Source organism: Triturus cristatus, chromosome 9 (assembly GCF_964204655.1).
Source record: "Triturus cristatus chromosome 9, aTriCri1.1, whole genome shotgun sequence".
NCBI classification, from domain to species: domain Eukaryota; kingdom Metazoa; phylum Chordata; class Amphibia; order Caudata; family Salamandridae; genus Triturus; species Triturus cristatus.
The window spans coordinates 1,134,413,658-1,134,440,848 of NC_140592.1; the positions used below are offsets into that span (position 1 = coordinate 1,134,413,658).

General features: G+C 44.9%; 1 protein-coding gene across 2 annotated transcripts in view; it reads left to right on the top strand.

Annotated features, from left to right (window-relative positions):
- Window positions 1-27,191, top strand: part of MIDEAS (mitotic deacetylase associated SANT domain protein) — a 567,044-nt gene that overhangs the window by 264,769 nt on the left and 275,084 nt on the right. Inside the window, exon 1 of one of the 2 annotated variants that reach the window (XM_085627051.1) lies at window positions 3,369-3,728. The exons of the other annotated variant lie outside the window; for it this stretch is intronic. The gene's annotated coding sequence lies outside the window, so the exon portion shown is untranslated. Of the gene's footprint in view, window positions 1-3,368; window positions 3,729-27,191 lie in introns of those variants that run through there. 2 annotated transcript variants of the gene reach the window in all.

Sequence of the window (27,191 nt, forward strand, 5' to 3'; positions counted from 1 at the left end):
GTAAATGGAAGTTTCATAACCAGGGCAAGCTGGCTAGCCTCAAGTTTCCAAGACCTTAACCATAACAATCTCCGACCAGTGATTGATGCCCCAGTCGAGGAGGAAGCTGCCCATAGGTAACCAAAAGTAATATCCGACATGAATTAGGATAGTCACTCCATATTTGCCAGGATTGGAATTCAATCCTCTTCAGACTGCATCATATCATAGAAAGTCTGAAAACCTTTAATCAAAGCCTGAGACTCATAGACTGCATATGTACTGGCTCGGATAGAAAGGTTAGCAGCTGCGTAGGACCGTTTCAGGGAAGCCTTCACCTTTTTGTCAACCTCATCAGATAATGTGGAATCCTCTTAAGCCAAACCAGAAGTTTGCACCATTGTGGCCAACATAGTGTTCACCTTAGGAGTCTGTCGGAACATCTCCTGAAAGTCCTGCAACACATAACCTTTTCTTAAGAAACGAGGAATAGAGTGTCTGGATCTTTCCATTCTTTTGACTGCAGAGACTTGAAAACATCATGAAATGGCAAATCATTACGATCTGCTGCAATATACTGTGAATAACACCCTTCCTCTAGTTGGGGTTTTTCACCAAATCCCAGCACTTCTCTATAAAGTAATTAATGCCAAATTTATGACAACACTCACGTCTGGCTCATTGATTTTTAAAGACCACATTTCGGGTTGGCTGGATACAGCGCAATTAAGATGTAACAGACATCTTTTTAACCTCCCTTATGCAGCACCATCACAGCTACGCCTGGAATTTGGGCTCTTTAAACAAACATTTATATTAAAGGCTTGATTCTTGGGATAATATGGGAAGCTCAGCACCAGGGTCACCGGCGGAAATGATAAGGCGAGGCATCTACGATAAAGCATTAATGTGGGAACCCTATTTGAGGGAGGTGATGAATCCCTGGAGGGTCCCAACATCTTTGCTCATAATCTAACCCTGAAGCTTATTGCAATCCTGCTGCTTAAAACAGCAAGGATACAATCTAGGATTGGGGACATACAAGAACTATCTCGAAAAGCTCATGCCAGCTTATGTGACTCATGGTACCAAGAGGCGGGGAGAGCCATGTACTTAGCCTCTCACATGAAATTGACAGTTAAAAGAGAGCTATTGAGGCTCAGATGCAGTTTAATTCCCCTAAAAGCCTAAAGATTTGGGCAGTTAACGGGGTCTACGGAGTACCATTGCCGCTTATGCAACTATAAGAAAGAAAGCCTTCCCCACATAATGTGTTTGCCCAACTTTGAAAAATGTAAGATATTTCTGGTTGACACCTCTGTTCCGTGAACTTGGCTCAAGATAATGCAACATGGCTACCTCAGTATGTCTGAATGGTGTGAACCCGCAGTTATCGGCCCGATGTGTGAAATTCCTCAAGGAAGCTAAACAAGCATTGGCATAGCCAATAGGTCTCGCCTTTGGGACCTTATAAGTGTTTACCCATGCAACCGTTGCATAAGGTCCCAAAAGCGAGACCTATTGGCTATGCCAAGCAGCCGCGAAAGTGAAAGTGATCGCGATCAAACATCAAAGCGGCCGCGAAAGCGCGGCGCCCGCGCACATGCAGTGTAGCTCTAGGCTGGCCTGGTAGCACTTTTTGGAGCCCTCTCAATAAGTCTCGCCAGACCAGCGCATGCGCTGGGTCAGGCGAGACCTAAAAACTAATGATTTTAGTACCCGAGAGCTTGAAACTATCCTTGCCATTGAAGATTTATTTATTTTCCTGTTGGACTACATTGGGTGCCTTGATTTCTATGACTTCTCCTATATTTATTTATTGTTTTAACAGTCGCCCATATTTAGTTAACAGCGATACGTGTAGGCAGCTGGTTTTGTATCACAGGTGTTTCCGAAACTGTCACAGCAAATGTAGTATTATTTCTGAGAGTACATTACTTGTGTTTTGGAATATGATTCAATGAACTGGGGAGTACATGCTGTGCCCTGCACCAAATCCGATCACTGGCCCCTAGCCAAAATGTAATACTCTTTAGTAATTGTTGGTATCCTATCCAAATAACCCTAGGAACTAATGCTCATGTTATTGAATAAAGTTGCAGGGATGCTGTTGGAGGGTCCTGTCTGCTGTACTGTAATAATTTGTTTATTGGACATTATAGTTTTTTGGGATAGTCCACAAATCTTTTGTCTATTGAGCAGGTTGGCACTTCTGACAAAATTCTTTTAGTGCATGGAGTCGTTTTATTTCTGTTTTATGTGATCCGCATTGCACCTTGCACTTTAGTGGATTTGGCGCCTGACAGAGTCGAGTGCTGCTATATCTATTTAAATGATTAAGCCATGAATTGTTTTATCCTGATTGTGGTTTTTATATTGTGATGGTTCATATAACTTGAAACAATAATAATCGTATCTGTCTTTTGAGTAAATGGCACTGACTGTGTCCGTGAGAGAAAAAGGGGGTAGGCCAGGTTCATTGTTCGTAGTAATTAAGTTCTGTGTTTTCTCTTTACAGTGTGCTACTCGAAGTTGTTTTTCCACTCACAAATGCGGGATACTAAATTGCAGGATGCAATTTATAAAAAACATATTTACTAAGCTAACAGAAATTTGGGGAACATTTTCCCTCAAAAGTTATGCGAGTGCCAAAGGTGATTTCACGTGGGGCGCTAACCGCAAAGGCTGCCCCTGCCTGCTTATGGCCACTTCAGAACGTAGGGCAGTACAAAGAGAGATGTGAAAACAAGCGTAACCATCTTCTTCACATGCACAGTATTTCAAAACGATATACACAAAAGCGTTTTACTCTCACTGTACTACGAGAAACCTATTGGCTTTGTCGTTGCTTGCTCTTGAAATGTGGTCTTCTTTCCCCATCGTCACTGCACCGAGCAGCGTCAAACACATGCCAGGCAGGCTTGACTCTTCGGCCTGCTTTTGATGGGGAGAGTAGAAACCTCTTTATGCAAAGTGTGCGCTTTCGAAAACGTTCGCTCTTTACCCTGCCCTTGAAACGTCTGGGAAGGGGCCGTGTTTACATCGCAGACTGAGTTTCTGATAGTTTCATCAGAAACGCCCCCCTCCTCCGCAGAATTGGGGGAAGTCAGTGCGTGCCACGGGGAGGCTGCACACCCGCGCTCATCGAACAGGCGGTGGATTGAGCGCTGCAGCGAAGGAGGGTGTGTGGAGAACAAACTCGAGCCTCTCAGGGCCACTGGAAGCAGCCGTGCTGTGGTATGCCTGGAAATTCCCAGCTCATTGGCGAGCGCCCGCCCGGCTGAGCCGGGTTTATCCGCCCTATATGGTCACAGGAAGAGGGCGGGAGCCCGCTGCTGCAGGGAGGAGGGCGCGCGGGTCACAAGACGCTCCCGCCCGCCCGCCGCTGTGGAGTGGAAGAGCTGGTTTCAGTCTGACACCGAGGCTGCACGGGCAGCGACGGCCTCTTGGGTCCGGATTGTGTAATCCTTATCTGCACGCAGCAACGGCCTCCACCCGCGCTCGCTGGTGTGTGTGAGCTCAGCCGGTGACTCAGAGCATGCAGTCATGCTGCTGCTGCACGGCAGGCGCGGGGTGAGGAGCAGCGCGGGTCCCGGCCGTGGAGGGGCGCACTGCGCGTCGCGTGCTCGGCTGCAGGGAACCGGGGTGCAGACGCGCGGCTGCCGCTGAGTAGGGAGCACGCTTAACTTCCAGCGGTCGCCTACAGCACGATACTTGGAACACCAGACCAGCTCTCACGCTGGAAGGAGGTATGTGTGAGGAGGAATGTACAGCGAGCTGCGTGTTTCAATTCCCGTGTCATGGGCGTGCACTTTACAGAGGGAGGAGGGGGGGCGCTCCGAACTACACGTTTGTACAAGCACTCAAGTTGTAGGGCAACTTTTATGATATGTTGGCTGTTCGGGTTGTCTCGACGTGCAGAATGTTGAAATTAGGTTGTTTTTTTACGTTGAAATAACTGCTGGTTCAGCACTCGTATTTAGGGGAATTTTGGTATAAATGTTTATCCCCCGCAAAAACTGGCCTCCTTTTACCTGAAAATGAATTAAAATATCCTTTCCTTATGCATCGCGCTGCCATCGCGATCATGCAGGGTTGTGCAAGCCAGTTTTTCCTGCAGAGTCTGCCCCTTTGGGGTGGAAGAGGTGTTTGGGGAGGGATGGGGGGGGGGGGGTGAGTAGCGCGGTTAGAGGGGTGTTTGGATTCGTGGCAGAGTGTTAACTTCTACATGCAGCATTGACGCTGACCACGTTGTTTGCCTTTTTTCTGTTATTTTCCGCGGTTTGCACGCCCATATCCCTTTCTGCTGATCTGCAGCCCAGAGCCGTCCACTAGGGCTTGCAACAGCATGCAGTTTCCTTTCAGAGGAAGTATGCAGCACCGAGCCTCGCATTCTCTCGTGCAACCCCACCCGATCCCAGGCAGTTCCCTCCTGTACCATTTAGCTGTGCTTCAGTGTCGCGTGCGCTGGACTTTGAGAGCCCCACTGATTTGCAAGATCTGATAAGGGAAACAGTGACGCATATTTCATTTGCATGCAGTAGCCAGCCGAGCACGCTGTCTGAATAATTAAACGCATTTAAGCATTTTCCTGATCAGACAGCGAGCCTTTGAAACGTACCTAAATGCTCGCACCGTGTGCCTTTGATAATTCCTTTTTGTAAAAATAAACATGCTTGGCTTTGAGGTTTCTTTCAAGCTTCGGCCCGGAAAGGTCTGTGCAGGTTTTCCTCAAGCTAGAGTGCCTGCATCATTGATATCAACATAGGACTAATCTGACGCAGCATGTCATCCGTGAGCTCCCACAATCCTCCACCCCTGGTTCACCCTTCACAGTGTATCTTCTCTTGGCCAGCTCGCACTGTAAACTAATCTACGTTCTCCATACCGGGATAGGTATGGCTTTTTCACATGTCTTCTATGTGCCGTTCTTTAGTTGTCCCCACCTCGCCTGATGTATACACATTTTGAACAGGTGCAGCACAAGCCTGGGATTGCACAACGCTTGGTATGCATGCAAAAACCTTTCTAAGACGATTGTACCCTCGGTACGTCTAGGGCATAGTTACACTATGGCGAGGCTGCTCAAATTACAGTGACCGACTAGGGGATGGCTAATTATCAGTATATGGAACACCGAAGATTCACCAGAAACGGAGGCTTTCCAAGTGACAGCAGCAGGATTCTTCAGACGCGGACGGGAAATATCAGCAAACCAAGAATGTGGTCTTAACTCACACATTCACCAACTCATTCACCTGCACATTCATCTCACTGATTAGGCACCCACTCTAGAGCCGAGTCTGCAGCCTACTACACCCTTAGTGTACTTATTCTGTGGGCGATGAAACCTTGTACTAGTCTGCCCTGCTGGTTCTGTTCTGTGGGAAATGGAAGCTTGCACCTATTGTCTTATGTGAGAGGGAGAAACTGATTTACTTATGCCATACTTTTCCTTTTTTTGTGTGAGACTTAAAATTGCGCTGCTGCTGCCTAATTTGCACCTGTCCTGTGATGGGAAAACGTGCGCTGATTCTACTGTAGTTGTCTGTAAATTACTTCTGAAGTCGAGAAGTTTGCACCGTTTCTTCCCTCAGTGTACCTATTCTGTGAAGAGGGCTGTTCCGTATGTGTGATATTCCCTCTGTCACTGCCACCTGTCCTTCACTTATTTATTTTAAGGAAGGTTGCGCTACATTTATTGTGTTGTGAAGCTAGGTATGAAACTTTCCATTAAACATAAGACCAAACTATTCCCATCACTTGTTTTAATGCATGTATGTGGGTTAGAGGGAACGCTTACGTTTCATGCACGTTATGTTATTAGCATTTATAACGCGCACGGCTACTCAAGAGTGTCCCGGCGCGGGAGCCACATGATAATATAGCAAGAAGAGGAGACTGCAGCTTAAATAAACAAGAGTTTTAAGTCGCTTCCTAAACGGCCTAGGATCTTGGGTGCTGTGTAGTGCGTTTGGCAGAGAGCGCCAAGCCTCTGCAGCCCTATACGAGAGGGAGCTACCCCCCATCCTTGCCGGACGGAAGCGCGGGATCGCAGCCAAACACTGTGAGGTGGGAGCGCAGTTGTCTCCATGGCGCATAAAAGCTAAAACAATTCCTAAGGTAGAGCGTGCCACATCCGTGAAGGGCTGCATGGGCGAGGGTCAGAGCCTTGCATTTAACTCTTTGGACCACAGGGAGCTAGCGTAAATCACACAAGTGTTGTTTTATGCTTGCCCTTCCTGCTACTTTAAGCAAGACTCTGGCCGCCGCATTTTGCATTGTTTGCAGATTCTTCAATAGGTAACCTGGCAAACCGATATACAGCGCGTTGGCGTAGTCAATGCGTGTGAGGATCAGGGCGCGGGTAACCATTTCCTTCGCTGCCCTGGTTAACAGGGGTAAGAACTTCCTCAGGGATTTAAATGTTCCGAAATATTGACCTGCTAATTTCTTTGTGTGTGGCGAACCGAAGATCTTCACTGAACCAGAGCTCTGCACTTTCAACCTGTCTAGTTGAAGTCTGAGGGCCTCTGAGATTGACATGCTGGTCCGAGAGGTCCTAAAAAATGTTATGCATTGAGGGTAAATGTATAATTTGCAGGGCACAACAGGAATATGGACAGTCTTAGATTAAAAATGAGGGACGATAGCCTCCAAATAAGTAGCACATGGAACCCCTGATATGGGTGAGATAGAATATTCCCCATGATATTGATGTGTGTGTGTGAAAGGCTGCCCATCTTATTTTTGCTTTCTCTATAGTTGGTGCAACATGCAGAAGCGCATCCGGTACGGTGCCTTAGAAAAAAGCATCATGCATCTATCTACAGGTAGGCTGTTTCCTGTTGAGAAAGAAAGGAGTTTACATAACTGCCACGTGACCCGGTGTCTTGGTTGACACCTTTAGATAGTCCTGGTTTTTTAGCCCACAGAGTGTCTAAACTCCATGCTGCAAAAAGTAAAACTACAGCCAACTCCTAGAATGCAAACTGTCGTAGGCAAAAGTCACCAGTGCTTCAAGGTGTAAAGCATTCCCATCTGACCTTTCTAAATACAAACTTGGGTTGCCTCATCGTTGTTTGTACACCCTGCAAGCCCAAGGGTTTTGAGAAATGTTGCTGTACTGGTCCAATTAGGATTAAGTTGTACCTCATGGTAGGCTAGAGAAAAAAGGTCATGCATATGGGGCCAAGCTCAGGCAGAAGGCCGGTCGTTGAAGTTTTTGTGTGGTTATCCCACAGGGTTGTACCACTTCCATTCAATATAACTTTATTCGGTCTAAAAAACAATAAGCCAAAAAAGTACACAGAAATATTGCACATAGCTATAATCGTATATAATTTTTTTATAATGATCGTACATTAAAAACAGTTAAACAATTAGTGCATAAAGGACTTTTAGGGTTCAACAACACATCAAATAATACATTAACTAATCATGCCTGAAATAAACCGAAAAGTGCTAGTCAAAGTCAGTTTTCAGCGCTCCATTACAGTATTGTAGGCAGTAGATGCTGACAAAAGAGCATGAAGATAGAGAGAGAGAAGAAAAACCTCAAATAGGGTCCGCCATGCGCTCCTACTATCCCCAGGCGTAAACCCAATTTCTCTGCCAACTCTATGCTGAACCATACTGCACGTTAAAATTCTGACAGACTAGCCCATCATGGTTTGTCTAACCCGAAGTGCTGCTTTCAAAAAGGCACAGACGTTGAAAACAATTTCGGGTGAATACAGGGCTTGTAACTGGAGGAGAGCTGGTCTACAGCTGTAGAGGCCTAGCCTCCGTAACAAGGGTCTCGTTAGGTGCTTTCGTGATAGGCTGTGCAATACTACAGAAGAACATAAAGTGCAATAGTGATTGTGCAGATTGATTATCACAGGGCCGGTAGGAGACTGTTACCCTTTGGGTCTAAGAAGTGTTTGAAAAGTAAAGACCAATAAATTGTCCCTGCTCTGAAGCGGAAAATAAGTGACCACTCCCATCTTAACGGTTCGAGCGACAGATGCAAAGGGGGCGTCTGTGTATAAAAGACTAGTAATGCAACTCAGAGGGTTTGGATAACTTGTGTTTCAGCCTGATATTTACATGGTTGTCCCTAAATAATGTTTTCGCCTCCAACTTGGCATTTTTGGGAATACGTCTGTGTTCGGTAAACCACCAGGATATGCCGAGAAAACAAAGTATCCCGTATGTAACTTAGCAGTGTATGGAGCGTACCTTATCCTATGTCAGGCAGTCGGATATATTGTCCTTACAGAATTTAGCAGCTGTGTTCAACCAAATACTAACTCATAATAAAACAGGTGCCAGCTGAATCTTATCCTCGATAAAACCCTGATTTAACTCAAAGTGGGTAATGAGACTGGGAGTGGACGCGGTGTACCTAGCAGCCGTTGGGATAAAGTGGTTTCCTCTGCCTGAAGAGAACAGTATTTACTGACACCCCACACTACAGCTCCATAGGTGGCTACACTGATGCATTGCGAGTTGTATACTTAACAGTGGTGGAAACACAGTCCCCCTAATTTGCGGTCTAATGAGGTTGCAGACTGTGCCTGTGGTTTTTATTTAATTTAACACATGCCTTCGCAAAATGGGGAGTACATGACCCTGTTGAACTGAAATGTAATCCTAGATAACGAAAATTCTCAACAGCCGTCAAAACAGGCCCCTTAATACTAATTTTGTTTTAGCCTTAATTTGCCTGGGCCACAGGACATGATGTGGGACTTGGAATAATTAGTATTTAGATTCAGGTTGTGCATAAATGAAGCAAAACAGTCCACCTGATGTCTCAGTGCTTTTGGAGTGAGGCCTAACAATACCGCGTCATCCGCATACAGTAAAGTGGGGACCGGGGAGCCTGCAATTCAGGGTATATCTGTGTGGGAAATAGATACACGGGCTGTTAATCTATTGCTATATAAAGTAAATGATAAAGGTGCCAATATACAGCCCTGCCTCACTCCAAACTTCATAGGAAATTCAGAAGAAAGCTCCTCAAACGAATTTAAACAAACCCAGGCTGAATGATCTGAGTGCAGGCAGTGCAAGAAATTCACCAGAGGGGGGGTCCACGTCTTGATCCAGCAGCATTAACCGGAGGTTGGTTCTGTTCACGGAGTCAGAGGCGGTGGATAGGTCCATGAAAGCTAAGTAGATGGGGGAATCCTTGGCCTTAGTGTATTTAGATGTGGTCTGAGCCAGATTCAGACATTGTTCATTGGTTCCTCGTTTTGGCCGGAATCCGAATTGAAAAGGGAAGAGTATGTCCGCATCAGCTGCCCATTCGACCAAACGGTCATAAATGACTCTAACGATGATTTTAATATTGCTGTCAAGGAGTGAGGTAAGTTGATAGTACTTGGGGGACATGCGGTCGCCCTTTTTAGGTCTCGCCTAGATATTGCGTTTACGCAATCGCTATGCGAGACAATAGTAAGAGGGGCATTTCAAAGTGCTGCCAAAACTGGATTGCATGGCGAGCACGCGCACAATCACGTGCATCGTGCCGCCATGCAATCCGTTTGGGGAAGCGCTTCAGCCCACTGGCGCCCTCGGCATCATACTTCAAAGGGTCCGCTCCCCCGCCTGGAATGCGCTCCCCCGCCCAGCGCGAGCGCCACGCTCTGCCGCGTCTCGCCGTAATTGTTAACATATGACAAATTTGCTCACTTTCACGCGGCGGGCGCTCGCGTCCGGACCACTTTAGAATCCGGGCTTGTCTTGTTTATTAACAACACAGGCACAAGCTCAGAGTAAAGGAGCGCATCACGCCAGCTTCACTTTTAAGAATATCGGCCACACCTTTAAAAAAAGATTTGTTATGCATGGCTCGTAAAACTTTTTCAAACAAACTGGCATGCCGAGTTTCAGCTGGATCAATGGCGGCCACGCACCTTTCTTATAACGCGGCTCGCCACATAATTTTTTATTGAAATGATACTTTGTTATGCAGCGGCACACCACACTTGATCTTCATAGCAGCCGTGCACATTACTTTTTTAGCTACACGATGTTCACTTTCTGAAATGTATAAAGCGCGTCACCTGAAGCTGGCGGCTCTTCTCAGCAGACTATTATGTATGCGATTTGGTGAGTGTGAAGAGTTTCATGGCGCTAATCCACACTTCCGGCCCATAAATCCTTTGTGGATGTTATATGCCCTGTTTTCCGGTCTGGGATCACCTAACTTCCTCTTTGGCCTCTCTTATGAAACCTTGGCATTCAGTTTCTTTGTCTACGACTTCCTATTGTCTCTCCTTTGCATGGATTCTACGTGTTTTTGTTTCATAGACTCAACATACAACGACAAGACAAGGCCATCAATGAAGTCTGTCACAGCTCCCCTCCCCCTTTCTCTGATCTAACCTTATGAAAACCCAGTACAGTGGAGATCCTTTTCACCATCAAATCTGATTTACTGACCGAAACAGAACAGATCGTGCATCCCCCCCATCCAACTTGACACGCTTGGACACTCTCCCTTCCTCCCACTTGTCTCCTGCTTCTAATAGACAACCGCCCCAGCCAATCTGTCTTTTGGGCCCCTTTTGACGAGCTTGTCCGAATTTGCAGCATGAACCTCCGGCCCCACCTTGCTACGCCCTTGTCAGCCATGCTGTACAAACACGCTGCCCTGCGACCCTGACGCACATTATCCCACCTAGCCATCAGCGAACGTTCTCCAGCGTGGATTTTCTCTAACGGGAGCGCTAAAACAGGCGTGCAACGCCCTTTGGGGTGGAATAGTTTTACCCCTCCCCCCATCGTGCCGTGGGCTGGGGATGCTGCAGGCCATATTTCTGAGTAAAACACCTTGTTTGGGCCTTCACTATTCTCAAGTCCTTTTATATTTAAAAATGATCGCTTGTATTTCGAACATGTAATAGATACTTTTTAAACAAGCATCTGCAATGCAATAGGTCTCGCTTTACTGAAAGTTTGAGCTATTGGCGTGGCAAATAATAATGCAACGCCATTAGCTCAAACTTTCAGTAATGTAAGACCTATTGCATTGCAGATGCTTGTTGAATATGGGTACTATTGCTGCGGTAGACCATGAAAGAGCACATAAAATAATTAAATGGCCATAGTTTGATATTAGTGGTTTCTCATAGAGAAGTGCTTTTGTCCACCTGTCCCATGAATCATGACGGCAACATGATTGCATACAATACCATTCAAATGATCATAGCTTAAGCCAAGACCAGTGTGGACACCCCCCCCCCGTATGATACAAACCTATACTTTCTGAATCCGAATTAGGGCAGGAGCTATTTTGTGCCTCTCCACTGGAGTATTCAAGGGCCTATGAGGACATTTGGCCTGTGATGATTTTTTATTGCTGTTAGTGATATATGGAAAATGTTGGTCCACCTAGTTGAATTGACCCTCATTAGTGATACTTTAAAAGCTGAGTAAGGCAGAACATCTCTGCACAAGTGGACTCCTGTACTCGGGAGCAGGTAGAGATAAGCAGAAGTGGCCACCACTTTTGTGTGTATCTTTTTTTTTTTTTGTATTACAGGGACTCTAATAAAATAGGAGCTGTGACCTAGGTAAAAGGCACATATAAGTTCTGTTCCACATTTACCTTCAGCACAATGCTGCTCTGTAGGGACAATACCAGCACCAGCAAAATGCACTGTGATACAAGTCCTGCAGCTCTTCTTCTGGGTTGTCTCGGTCACCTGGCCTAAGTTCCACATTTCATCAAAAGCCCATGATCAAAATTGTGGCTGCATGTGTTGCTACTCTATTTGTTGTTGTTAAATCAGTTCTTGAATTTTTATTCAAGCTAGTTTACACATCGGAACAGGCGGAGTCTGTACAATTACTGTTGAGTTTCTTCCACACTCCAAGGTAAGGGCATATGTGGCTCTGGCCCGGGGCCCCAGTCTTTTAGGGGCTTGCTGCTGAGGGACACCGCCTGCTTTCTGGCTTGGGATGTCAGATTGAAAGTAGAGAATGTATTGAGAGAGGTGTTGGATGAGACAGTAGTGCATTAGAGGGAGCTGAAGGTTGTATTTTTTTTCTTTCTACAGTAGGAGTAAAGAGACAAATATATAGATACATATCTACAAAGATTATACATGTATAAGGAAAATAATAAAAAGATATGGAACTTTAGGCAATACAATTTTATATGTGCAAGTATGGATAGATATTAAAAAATCAGGCTTTCAGATGATTTATTTGTGTATTTTTATGTTTTTTTTTAACACATTTCATTTTTTCCTCAATTTTAATAGTGAAGCATTTATAGATTAAATGTTTTTGATTGTATTTACAGACTGTGATAAATAGAATAACCAGAGTCCCATAAGCATCTAATCAAATAACTTGTATGAAAACTAAGCAGTGATCCATATATATATATTTTTTTGTGGACATAAAGTATATCCATATTTTTAAGTTATAAATAGTATATATTGTGTACAAAGAAATGCACATATTTAAATACACATAATCCAATTATACATATTTACATGCACAGGCATATGCTGTATATCTGTGTTTGAGTGTGGTGGTCATGTATGAAAGAGATCAACTCTTGAGTAGTCTTCGGAAAATAAGCTAGTTATCTGTGGCTCTCATGTTTGGGGCAATAAGTTCCATCGTTTGGCTGCTTAAACAGAGAAAGGATGTATCACGCATGTTTTTTCCCCTGTATGCAGGGGTTTTGAGGCAAGGGTTGGATGTATTTGGTAACTTTATTCATGATTCAAAAAGTGGTCTTGTTCCATGTTTTGATGGGTGGGTGATTCAAAACAGTTTGAAGGTGAATCTTCTAGTAACCAGTGAAGGGCCCTCAAGGCAGGGGAGATGCGGCCTTGTGGTTTTGTACATAGTCGGCGAGATGATAGAACCTTGAGGGACCCCAGCTTTTGTGAAGTACATTTTGTATGAGAAAGGGGCGAAATGGACGACACTAGTCCTGTTTTGTAGGTAGGGTGTGATCCAGTCGAGAGCAGTCCCTTCTAATCCAAAGACACTATGAAGGTGGCATAGAGTGTCATGGTCAACTGTGTCGAAAGCAGCTGAACAAAGCCGCAAATTGTTAAATGTTCTAAACATGTGAACTTATGGTTACTTTAGAGCCACTATTAATAATGCAAGCTGAGCATTCAACTCCCTGCATTTCCTTGGCGTGCTTGTCGTAATGGCGAATGATTTGCACTAATGAAAGAACCATGCATACAATTTTGAACATCTATGTGAATAAGATGTATATAGCTTGCGTTCGCAGCAGACCATCCTCTTTCCCTAAATCATGTTGAAGACTAGTGCAGCCAAAGGCTTGGTGCTGCAGGGACTTGGCTGTACTTAGCTGTGAACAGAGTAAATATGAAAACTTGACCCCAAAGAATATGCCCTGGGCGTTGGTACAGCTCTAAATAACTTGTTATTGTGCCTCCTTTATTTTCACTGGCATGGCATATTTTTACACATTTGTTTGAGAGTTTACATGCATGTGAGTCTTCCTTCAGCTTTTCTGGTTGTTCACAAAAGCAATATGTTAATTTTAACTCTGCCTCTGCATTTTTTTAATTGTGGATAACAAATGGGCTTACTTTTTTTTTTTCTTCAGAGAGCGAGCTTTTGGGAGACATTTTCTAAGGTTTTCACGTCATCTCATTTGTCCGAAATAATGTATGCTGTATATTTTCAGTGCCTTTTATATATTCGTCGGTGCATGGGTCCTACAGTTAGTTACATAAGTGGTCACAAACTAACTGTTAGCTTTATATGGAGAAGGTTGCAAGTCCCAAAGAAACAGCATTGTTTGTGGCGGTGCCAGACATGTGAAAGCGCTTGTGTTTGCAAAGAGGATTACCTTTTTAGCCAGCACACGAGTGAACAGTGCACCCTGTGTGTTGCTAGCAACTGCTTCCCTGACGGCTACAAACAGCTCGTGGGGACAGCGGGAGGGCGTCAGAGGAGCTAGCTGGGCGCTGTAATTGCCTATCCCGGCAGCACTGGCGGATTGTCTTCAGCCTGGATCTTTGGCCTTCGACTCCAGCCGCGTTTCCAGACGAGCATTTGCTGAAGCAGCGCGGGAATGCTTGGGACTCGTCCAAGAATTCTTTTGAGGAACTGATATCTGGAGTCGTTCCCTTGAAAAGTACAATGCCACTTATTATCTTGTCCGACGTCCACTCTGCCTTCCTGTTATTTCAGCGCGCGCAGCAGTATCGATCATCTTTAAAAACTGTCGTACCCTGCAATCTCCGTTTCAGAAATTGTAACCATTTCTCAAGCAAATGGTTCCTAAACTCCCAAAAAGGAGGTTACAGGGCATCTCACCGATTAAACTGCTGTTATTCACTAATCGTCCACGGAAACACGATCTCAAACATAAAACAAAAACAAGCATTGGCATAGCCAATAGGTCTCGCCTTTGAGACCTTATAAGTGTTTAGCTATGCAACAGTTGCATAACTAAATACTTATAAGGTCCCAAAAGCGAGACCTATTGCGCGGCCGTGCGGCCTCAAAAGTGAAAGTGATCGCAATCGTGATCAAACATCAAAGAGGCCGTGCGGCCGCGAAAGTTAAAGTAATCTCGGTAAAGTGCGGCGCGCGCGGCCGCCCACATGCACTGTAGCTCTAGGCTGGCCTGGTAGCACTTTTTGGAGCCCTCTCAATAAGTCTCGCCAGACCAGCGCATGCGCTGGGTCAGGCGAGACCTAAAAAGACAATGCAGAGTAACCAGTGAATTGGGGTGTAAAGTTTTTGGGTGGTTTTAGGCAAAAGTTATTTGGGACCAGTTGGCAGTGAGCTGCGGGATATTCCAGTGGCACAGTTACTTTGCCACAAACCCAAATCGGCTATAGCTGCCTGGTTTGAAAAAGAAAGCGTGCAGTAGAACTGCACCTCTTTGGCAGTTGACAGTAGATGTGCAGGCAGTGACTTGGGTTTTTAGTGTCAGCCTTTGAGGACCAGGAAGATGTAGATGACCAAGGCCTACATTTGGAGACTGGTGCACATCACCACTGAGTTGCTTTCGGTGATGTAATTGGTAGGGCCCTATTTATGGGGCATTGCCATTGTCAGCAGGGTGGAGATGAGATGATGGCCCACAGTTTGGAAGTTTTTAGGTTTCATTTTTGGCGCTTTCATTTAGCTAGTGCTGGCATCGATTAATCTCCCCAGTTTGGTTGCTATTCGAGCTAACCCTGTAATAACTGCAAAATACATTGAATAAGATGCATCTCCTATCCCAAACCTAGCTTTCTGCTTCTTAACTGTCATCTTAGTAGTTTAATGTAACCTAAATACATCATTTTGGACACTGCAGAAAACGCTGAATGCAAATTATGTGTTTCAGTTTGAATCAGAGACGTAGACTTAGTCATACAGATGCATGGCTTTTGTATGGGAAGGAGGGACAGTGATGGCTTGGAATATCCCAATATTAACCAAGGAGTATTGGATTATTTATGATATACATTTTCCAGTATTTTGTGTCTTGCATGTACATTTTTGGTTTTTTACGAGCCAATGCATTTAATATGGCCATAATACAGGGATGGTTGTAGTTGTGCCGCCATGTAACGTCACCCACAATTTATGCCCCTGATTTGGGCATCAGCACAAGTTTTGTTACCATGTGTAATGCCCTTACTCTCCGATTAAGAACTTGTACCAGCAGAAATCGCTCAAGCGACATTTAGGTCCTCAGCAGCGGTGCAGAAACATGGGTTTTTATTGCTAGCTTCCATCTGACTGGTTTTATCTTTGAGACAGCGTGTTGGCTCCATTGAGCGGTTTCACAAAATACTGCCAGTACATTTTCTAAAGATGGACTGTTTGCAGGCACAAGAGGCTGCTTGTTAACAAGCTCCCCTACGGTCACACTGCCATGTCTGGTTTTTGATACTGTTTTTTTTCTGGTTTTTAAGGTGGACATCGTCTTCGAGTAAATTTCTCCCTATATTTAAAATCATTGTTCATCAGTCTTCACTCAAGGCTATTTCCTTCTGCTATTGGTCTTGAGGCTTTCCATGGGTTTGTGTTCTGAGATAACTTGACAAGTGACAACTTTAAGTTGGGCAACAGCAGAAGCACTAGTAGCTTAATGGACCTGGTAAGCGAATTACCATCTCACCCCGTGTGGGTTGAGCTGTTGTAGGTAGGTAGGTGTGTTTCCCCCTATGAATCTGAAGGCCAGTGTGAAGTAAAGATGTTATTCCCACACTCCAGAAGAAGTCACTGAAGTCCAATAGATTGAGGACTTCTGAGAGGCCATGTTGCAAATATTTCTGTTCTGGCACACCTTGGGGCCCAAGGATCCGCAGAGACTCCAAGTCGGGTAACTGCCGGTAGATCCGCCAGCGGTGCTGTCTGTGCCTCCTGAACCAGTCTCTGGTTCCACTCCGATACCATAGCTAACTTCTTCCCAGCACTGAAACCCATGTCAATTCCCTTGACCTAAACGTCGGGCCTGACTGTGCTGGATGAAGAACTCATTCCTATAGTCTTTTCTGACTCTGAGCTGAATTCTTCTCGGCCTAACTAAGGTCAAGTCTCAGCAGCATATTGACGCACCTGGTCCAATCTAACTCGGACAGAGCCATGTTTCTGCCTCAGAGCTGCACACCAGCAACTTTTCAGTTCAGACTCTGATCGGGGGTAGCCAGCCTTCGATGTTGAAATTGGAGATGATGGTGACTGTTTCCTCCCCACTATGACCACCTATATGTGAACTAGCGTGAGGCCAGTGGTTGGGCTCTTCCTGGAAACTGGGCTGTTACGTCCGTGGACACTGGACTATGTTATGTCCCTGGGCCATCAAAGGATGAGAGTGCCTCCTTTGCTGTGGTGATGAGACAGGCAGCAGAGGTACTAGGCTTACAGTTGCCAACTATGGAAGTCAAAATTAATGCATTAACGGAGGAAGTTTATCCTCGTTGTACAACTTCTTTGTTGTTACTTCCATTTAGTAAAGCTGTTACGGTTACCCAAATGGGCATCTATCTGGTGTAGATGTTGTTCCTGCTGGCTGGTGAACAGGCAGGTTGCCAGACACATTAAGCAGGCTTCTTTTTGTCACAGCACCCTTACACCAAAAAGCTTGGTGGTTCAGACTTCCACCAACCGGGTGAACCACAACTCTGTCCCTACAACTCTCCCTGATGGATGGTCTAAATTAATTGAAGCATATGCGAAACATTTGTTTTCCTAGGCCACGCTAGCCCTACAGTCAGTCTGTGCCAGCTGTTTGCTGTGGAGATATTCCCATGCTTTATGGCACATGGTTGGAGAGCTACCACAGACATTACTTGCGGTACAAAAGTGGGCACAAGTATATTCAATTTGCCATACTCCCCTTTGGCCTCACTACTGCCTCTCAAATGTTCACATAAGTAATGGTGATAGCAGCACAACTTATGAGGTCGGGGATGGATCACCACAGTCCGTCGTAGACCACTTCCAGACAACAGCGAACCTCCTGACATTGCTATTAGTATGTCAATGTCACACCGTACTCTTTCACGGAGGCTGACTTTAATTTGAGCCGTGCTGGATATACTGCAGTTTCAGCCTTCCCTCCATCACAAGTCCAGGGCATTGAGACGGAGACCACAATATTTCAAGCTCAGTCCTAGGTAAGAGTAGCTATGAGGCTTTTGGGCCTCTTGGTCTTCTGCTTGTCCGCTATGCCAGGTGGCATATGCAGGCTCTGCAGTGGGACCGAGACCAGAGGGACCGAGACCAGAGGAACCTGCCCGCTTCCAATCAGGTTTTGGAGAAGACTGCAGAAGACCTGGTGTGGTGGCTCACCTGTAGTTGGGTCTGCAGCATACCCCTCTCCCTGCCCCACCCAGAGCTGATGATAGCGACAGATGCTTTGCTGCTTGGATGGGAGGGTCATTTGGAAGAGTTGGAGATCAGAGGACGCTGGTCTCAGGCAAAGACCTGGCTCCACGTCAGCTTTTTGGAGTTGCTGGCCATTTGCTTGGCTTTGAAAGTTTTCCTACTGTCTATCAAAGGGTGCTGTGAAAGACAACACCATGTGGTACTGCATCAAGCAGGGCGGGGACCTGTGCCAGGAGGCACTTAGTTTCCGGTTCATCAAGGCATTTTCAGGTCATAAACCACCTGGTGTTACTTTTGAACTCGAGGATGGATGAACTCAGCCAGCATCATCTGGTGGATCATGAAGCACAGTGCATTTTCCAGCAGTGTGGAAAGCTATATATAGATCTTCTGGCCACTGCTGAGAAAGCGTAGTGTTAAAACTTGAGCACTGTAGTTCTCAAGAAGGCTCTCGCTTGGAGACACATTCCGGATAGAGTGGAGCACATGACACCTGTAAGCCTTTCTGCCCCGAATTCTGAAGATCAGAAATTAATGGACCCAAATCATCCTTGTGGCCCCTGATTGAGCAAGGAGAGTGTGGTACATGGAATTTTTGGGCATTGGCATCTGTCCTCTGATCAGGCTACCCCCTACAGTAGGATCCCCTGTTGCAGAAGCAGGGTAGGGCCTTGCACCCAAACCTGTGTAGTCTGCACCACCATGTATGAAGATTGAGTGGTGGTAGTTGATTGCGTTTGATCTTTTTCTTGAAGTTGTGGATGTCATCCTTGCCAATAGGAGTCACTCCACAAAGTCTGTCCATGACGGCCACTGGTACAAGTTTGTAGCCTGGCGTGGCACCTGCAATACTGACCTATTACAAGGTAATATTTGGGGTATCTTGGTATTCGTTTTATCACTAGGCCCTGCAAGGACAAGCAGAGGGCATTGTTAAATTTGTGGGCCCTGTCCATCTTTTTATGTTTACCAGACGTCTTGTTCAAATTACCTGATGTGATGAGGTTTTTCAAAGGTTTGACACAGTTCCCCGTAAATCCTTTGTGAGGCCACAGTGGGATCTCAATTTGGTACTCACTTTCCCTTGTATGCACTCCTTTTGAACCAGTGCAAAGCTGTTCAGTACACCCCTTGACTCTGAAGACGCGAGTTCTTGGCTGCAGTAACTTTGGCTCCCTGCAGAACTGCACTACAAGCTCTCTCGGTGCAGGCATCTTAACTACCTTTTTCTAGATATAGTTGTTGAGGACCAGGGCAGCCTTTTTGCTAGAGACCCCAGAAAAGCCTTGAGCTTTATTTTGATTGAACAAAGACTGCTGGGTGGACGATCAGCCTTTTGTGGGATTTGCTGGGGTGGAGTAATGCAGAAAAGCACTCCGTTAAGGTGGATAGTCCTCGCCATCAGACTCTGCTACGCATTGGCCAAGTAGCAGCCTCCGGACAGACTGAGGGCCCATTGCACCAGGCCCAAGGCTGCCACCACTGCTGGAACGCAAAGTGCCTGTACTGGACATCGGTCACGCCACAAGGTATATATCAGTGTAGAATTTCACAAAGCACTGATGCCTTGACTGCCAAGTCTGACAGGAAGAGCATTTTGGCCATCCAGTCCTGCATGAGTTCTTGGCCTGAGCCATTCCACAGACCAACCACATTGGTAGGAACTGCTTTGGTATCTATTTTGAGGATGACGAATCTGAGGCTAGAAGTAGCTATCAGAAGAACAAGTTAATTGCTATCAGTGGTCTAAGTGCATTAAAAAAAGTACTGGAGCTCTGGTACCGAGTCCAATTGGGGCATGGTCAATGAGCACGGGTGAGATCAAATGCGTGGATAAAAAGAAAAAAATAATCTGTAACTGTTTTTTGTTGATCTTTCACCTTCAAGTAACTGCATATAAAATAACACACACCTTAAATGAAAAAATAAAAATGCAAGTTAAATTCATCAGTGAGAGATGCCCTTTTTATGCTGTGAAACCTCATTTGGTTAATGCAATCACTGCAGATATCTATGTGTAACCAGAGAGCCACATAATTGAATTCAGGTTGATGCAGTAGGAAAAGGTGATTTGTGAGCTTTTAGTATAACTAGGTCCCAGCCTGTTGCCGAAAGCAGTGTGACTATGTAAAACCTTACACACAGTATGAGATAGGCTGCCACAATGTGCACAAAAAGATTTAGGGTTAAGATAAAAGAAGTGATAATAAAATATTGATCTGAGTAATATGCAGACTATATCTAGTGCAAATATATTTTCTTACTGCCCCTCAAAAGCACACGCTCCACTGCTCGTCCGGTCTCCCAAGACAAGAGCTCTCAATCAGAATACTCTTCAAGTGACTCAATCAAGGTTAATGCAAACTCCCAAACAGCCTTCACATTTGCAAAGTATTCAAATGCGCACATGCATATTTCTTTCAAATGGCAGACAACCTTGCTTGAAGTCTTGTTTGACTGTCTGCCACTCCCTCGGCTTCACATTGAAGAGATACTCTCCCCTTCTGCTGAGCCATCTTAAATGTCAGGAGTAACTGGTTGCCTTTTAATATAAAGTAGGGAACTATTTTTGTCAAAATAAAGTGTGAGTGCGCTATGCCCCGTAGATCCCATTCACTTTGACCTCTGCTTACCACCAGTATTAATCTTTCTGGTGGATTCTCTATCTAACCACACATTTCTTCCTGCCCTCCCTGTTCTGTGGAATGGTTTCTTTTTGCATCTAAAAAGGCCCCAAACAAGAGATCTGAATGCTGGCGCTTATGATTCTTGTTGGGCCTCAGGTCCCATGCGGTGGACAGTCGGGAAAGAAACTGTAATTAATATGTAGGGGTGGCACTTATGTGTATCACTTTCGGGAAACAAAGACAACCTGAAGCTGCACATCACCACCCTTTGGCACTTCGGAACTATGCAGTTCAAATCTTCACAATCCAGTCTGGCTCCTGGAGATATACTAAGGTGAGGTATCTGTTGTTAAATAGTGTATCCACCTGAAAAATGGTAATTGAAGGTAAGTAACGTGTTCATTTTGACATTTTCCAATTTTGACATATCAAATCCAGCTCAAAAAGCGTTTGAAATGCATTGCAAAATGCAATGCCCTTTTAAAATGAACAAAATCAACTTTGTATTTTGTTCTGAAGTGGTTGTTTCTGTCAAGTGACGAGAATCAGTGCACTTAACCTACTCCTCAGATAGTTGACAACGTCTAGGCCAGCTCCTTATAAACTCGCCTTCTCTGTGGTCTTCAGCTGAAGAATTGTAAAGGCGTAATGGCCTGCATGGCAACTCAGAGCGGGGCTTTACTGTACATCCTGCATCATTCTTCTGGTCACAACTGAGGCCTTGAATACAATTCGTTACCTCATGAAACAAACGGCCTGTTTACCTTATGCAGACTAAGCAGAGAAAGCATGTAATGTAGCCTTTGTTGCAGGGTGTATTCGCATTAAAGTAGAACATTTTGTAATTTAAGCATTTACTATGCTCATACATGTCTGCAGTTGCGGTTCCTCTGCTAAGGCTGAGGAGCGTCACCCCACTGCTTCTGCTGCACGTTGAGTTCAAAACATGAAAATTATAACGTTCGTTCGTTATTATCATTTTGTTTTTTGTATTCAGCTTGCAGCTGAAGCCAGGCGGGCTGGCTCCCCGCGTCACCGGGGGAGCTGGGGTGGCCAGCACCTAAAGTGTACATGACGCTGTGGCCGGCCGTCCCGGGCCGGCCAAAGCGTCATGTGAAATGTGCATGTTTTCCATACTGCCTAAGTGGAGAACATGCACGGTCTGCAGGCCCCCAGTCTGAGCGCCGAACCACAATTCCCCCTCGCCCCCTGCTTCACTCTGTAAAAATTTTTTTTTATTAAAGTTTCATCTCAACAACATTCAGTTTGATACAGAATTCAAAGGTGCACAGTGGTCATCCAATCGGCAGTCATCATTAATTAGTGGTCCCACTATTCTCTTTCATACCAAGCACGGGAGCATGTATATACGCTCTCTGGTTTAGCTCCCATTATTCATATGCAATAATTTTGACACCAGACCAAATAAGGGTTCATCATTGGCTAATGCCCAAAAGACACAGCGCAGCGCGAGACTTCTTGTAGGGGCTTCTGAAAGTTGACCACACGCTCGTGCGTGTGGTCAGCTTTCGTTACAGGGCTATTGGGCTTTGCGTGCGTCTTTCTGAGAAAGACAGCACGCAATTGGGCAAAGGTGGGTGCATATCCCGCCTTTGCTCCTCCCACGGCCTATTGGGGTCGGTTACCCGCACAGGCCACATCTGTTTTCAGTTATCGTGCCCAGACACGGGCGCAATAATTGAAAACAGATCGCTCACTGTGGCGCGCGTGCACCACTCGCGGGCTTGTTCTCACTTGCTCTGGGTCAAAATTTGATGATGAAAAATAGGCACTGGTCCACAAAATGAGTGTTACCAGCACAAATTAAGCACTGAATTACCCAAAGTGGTAGAACGCAATAGATTAAAGGTGTAGGGGTGCTGAGAGGCAGATTTTTTTTTTTCTGCTAAATTTACATGGAATAATGTTTATTACCGTACAATTCCGGTGTTTAGTTTGGACAGCACTGAGCTAACCAGCGCAACGCACTCTGGGAGACACATACAAATACACACTCCCGTAAAGCCTCCCACCCCATACAGGGAAAGCCTTGCTGGCGGCCAGACAACACCGACAAGAAGCCAACCCATCCCCGTCTTGGTGGCAATTAACATAACATTACCAATCGTGCCTTGCGGTGCAATCTTCCTCACAGAGCTATTATGTTTAGAGGTCACCCTATCCTAATTAAATCTCGAAGCAGGACTACTGTCTGCTCCCTCATTCCGAGACGGGTCTGTCCTCACCTGTACTTACAAAGGTTTAAACCCTGTCAGAAGACACGCATCTGCTCCTAAGTCCTGCTCCTGTGATCAACAGCATAGGCTATATCCATCAGTCTCTGTAGTGTCAGCGCCCCAAGCGGTGGTGCCGCTGTACAACAGCATAGTCACAAAACAGGAAGTAGGGCACAATCTCCTGGAGGTGGGTGAGCCGGTAATTTGCCTTCAATATTAAACCAGCATTTGCAGTGCGATAGGTCTTGCATTTACCTGAGTTTGAACTATTCTATTGACATTGCAAATGACAATGCCTTTTATTTATTTTTCGTTTTTTAAACATAAATAAAAGGCATTCTCATTTACAATGCAAATAGCTTAAACGCGTAAATGCAGACCTATTGCATTGCAAATGCTTGTCATACTTTGCATCTGTTAATGTTTGTTATCTGTTTGAGGCCTCTAGGCGCTGTACAGTGTTTGAGGTCTGTAGGCTCTGTATAGTTTATCCTGGTGGTGGTACCTATTGCGCATTGACAAGTGCAAGGCTCGATAATGTAAATCTCCAGCGTGCTAGGCACATACATTTGCCACACGACGCTGATGCCACCGTTTCTTGATGTGGTGCTTAGAAACATGTTTGCTGGTGGTGATGAGCATGTGAGGTCACATCTTTTGAAGGTTTTGTGAGCATGAAAAGCTCTTTGGGGAGAGTTGCATTTACCAGGATGGTCTTTTAATTTGCTACTGACAAATGTAAACGCGTGTGCACAGTTTACAGTGACAGTTGTCGCAGAAGGCCTCTGTTAAATTATCACTGTTGGTGACTCCAACTTGTGCATTTGTGTTTCCTTTATTGTTAAATTAAGGCAGTGGTTATTGGTTTTACGGTCACTTTGCTTGTGTCGTTGCATTGTCTGTTTGTGTGCGTTTAGCCCAACTCAGCACACACTGCTCTTTCATTCTGGGTGTATTGTGGTGAACTATGCAGTTCGTTTCTGGCCTCTTTATCACCTGGTGAGATCAGCAATTCTGTTTACAGCCGAGCAGAGGCATTTAGACAACAGACCTCGCAGGGAGGACAGGCCTTTTGCAAATGTTGACATTCAATAAACATTTTAAGGTTTGTGGAGTGCAGGAAGAAAACTGTTCGAAACAGGGAAGTTTCAGCCAACATGGGTGCTCTGAAGTACATTCACTGCGCGCGTGATAAGCGGAAACCTCGAGACAGAATATATAGGAAGCTACTAATGTTCTCGTGTTTCAAAAGTACAGACCTTTTATTCACATTTTATGTAACTCTAGACTCTGCTAGGCCTGGCCTTTGGCGGGACAGGTGTGGGATAGTTGAGGCCCTACAATTATCATTCAATGTGGATTGCCATGGCTATAGTGGACAGATCCTGTTTAGATTGTTCAAAAAGAAGGTTCTCTGACGAAAAACAAAATCACTTTCTTTATTTCAGTTTATTTTATTTGTAGATTTATAAGGTGCTGTACCTTTTGTTTGTTGACAGAGAGGATAGAATAGAAATCTCCTGATAGTAACCTTTGTGAGGGGGATAACATTTTTATTGCTAATATCGTTAGTTGGTGCCCGAGTCCTAAGTTGACAAGGAGAGAAATTTTGATTTTTGAAGTCAGATAAGGTTGTCCGTGACACAGAATGTGAGTTGGAGGAGATTCCAGAAAGATTCTGGATTCAGTTCCAGAAGGATTCTGTCTAGCAGATACATTAAGAACATCTTGCTGCAGTATTTACGTTTTTGGTTGTACGCAATCATTCAAATTTGCTTAACCCACAGAGATTGTAATTAGGGGTGGGCGGAGCTCGCAGAGTTTTACTCTGCAGAATCCGCAGAGTTACATAAAAACTCCGACATTCAGCGGAGTTCCACGAGTGGGTTTGAATTCGGCGCATTGCGCTGCTCGCACTGATGTTTAGCACCGGAAGCTTGTTCCGCACTGTAAAATTAGCACTAACACCACGCGGCACACCAGAAGGCGCTGCTTCTTTTTGCCGCTCAAGTAGATTTTCTACTTGGGCAGCTTTTTAAACGCAAACGTTCGTGACCTGTAGCGACCGTCCGCATTGAGAGAATCTCACTGGGAGGCGTTCTAGCGCCCTTAAATTGTGCTAGGAGATGTTGTTTCTTGCTTGACAGTTCGGGCTGGACTGTTCCCATGAGGCACAGGGTCAGACTGATTTGCATATGGCCATGGCTGAACTGGGGTGGTGGAGTGAGCTAAAGAATGATGATGGATTAAACCCAGATCAGTTGACTGAGGGTGAGCGTTTGATTTCCTCAAACCCTCCGTCCATCATCCCCTTTGGTATATCTTTTTTGGTATCGCTTTGCTTCACGTTGGTGAGGCACAGGCAAGAAAAAAAACTCTGCCAAGCGGCACTTGATGATGTTTTGCCAGAACTCCCCGATACTCCCGTTGAGCGGAGTGGGGAAAACTGCAAACTCTGGCTCAGTGCAGATTGTGTCGTTATTCATGTTAATCGCAGCGCCAGTCAGGCGCTGCAGTTAACTTGAAAATGTTCTCAGAGACACACAATATGCCCTGTACAGGGCCGGCCTTCGCACTGGAGGCGCCCAGTTTTAGTAAGTTTACAGTTTATTTTTTTCTTAAGTACTCACATGTATAATTGCCTCACATGGACATATTCTACCTGACATGGTTATGTGCAATCATCTCTGGGCAGGGAAGGCCACCATAATTGCAAAAATGGCTGCAAAATGCAAAGTTTAGCCACGTTTATTTCAGGGCCACCGTTAAGCTGGTGGGTAACAACATAACTCTTAGGATTTACACCCCAAATTATAATATTCTGTTTCGAGGACAACTGTCCTCAAACTCCACCACTACTGTACTCTCCCTGTCTCCATTCCCAGCTTACACTCGGAGCCTTTTCAGTCATGTGCCAGCAGATTGTTTAGAAACTGATGTAGATATTGAACAGAAGAGAGGAGGGTGACGGTCCCTGGAGCGCCATGCTTGAGATGGTTACATGCATAGTGACTGAATGTCTAATGCACACTAATAAAATGAACCGTCCACAGTAAGAAAATAAAATGCAGCAAAACAATCTAATTAAAAGCAACGGCCAGTGCTCTTGATCTGATGCTACATCTTTTTTTATTTGGTATAGATATACCCTATTGTGTTTGAAAGCATGTTGGGCCCTCCTCTTTTATTGGTGGAGGCCAAAAGGCAGGCTGCTACCATCATCACTTTTGGATCCTTTTGTTGACCCTCAAAGGCAAATTAAGCGGTTCCAAGTTGCCTTACAAACCAACCAGGCCTGTATTGCCACGAGCAACCTCACTGACCCATGTATTCCAAGGTGCACAAAGGGTGTCTGTGCCAAATACCGTGAATCCAAAGAGGTCCTGGCTTGACTGAAATGTATTTCTGTGTATAATGAATAGCTTTGCACTTGAATTTTAAACTCCTATCCTAGCACAGCACATTGAAACCCCACCAAATATGGCCATTAGATGCTTAACCCCCCCTGCCTTTGATTTAAAGATCGCACCCCGTGAATACCCAAGCAGACGACTTCGAGCAAGGCAACATTCCAGATTGCGATTGCCTAGATTTGGTGATTGCAAGTGATGCAGGACTGTGTAGAGAGACCTGTTTTTTCCTTTACATTGGATGGGCCCGTAACATGGAGACTATATTCTATTGATAAGATCTACTGCTGGGCAGCTTTTGAATCTTAATTCACAAAGTTAGTTTGAGCCATGGAACATCTTTTTTTCCAAAGCCATTATTCTCTGTAAAAGATTTAATGTTCACAAAGACACAGGATGCTCTGTTTGTGGGTCCAGAACCTCAATCTGTAATTTGATACTTTCTAGAATTGGTATTGTTATGACATTATGGGTGTTCGAATAGGTAATCGGACAGTTAATGTAATCTGTTACTTACAAATAGACTGCTATATACACCCTTGTTGTTGTTGCAAATAGACCATTTTATTTTAATATGTAAAAGCCAGGCGAAATATTTGCAGTTTTCTCATTCGCATTTAGAAATGGTTTGATTTGAAAACCTTTGAGCTTACTCGACTTCAATAATTACATATGAAAGACTTTTCAAACCGTAGTCTGATCATATTCTAGGCTTCTCCGTGTGTTGCACTGTCACAGAATACATTTATTCAAATCCTCTACCTTTTGTCGTTGCTCAGTTTATTTTGTTGTTTTGCATTTAATTGTAGCATAGCTGTGTCTTTAAATTGATTGATGTATTTATGTTGGAGATCTGATTAATGCATGTAATGTATTTCGTTTAGGCAATCCATTTAATTTTTAGGTTTTAAATAGAGATGGGTTTTGGTGGTCGGTTGTCGAAGCCTTTTTGTGGAGAATGCCAGAATGCACAGTGGGCTTTGTACCAGCCTATTGCTTACCAGTGGTTGGGTTTCTTGTTAATCTCATTTGAGTGTTTCTTGATCTATGGCTTTTGTTCCTTCTCTTGTGTTTTCGTCCCTGCCCTGGAGTATAGCTTCAGTACC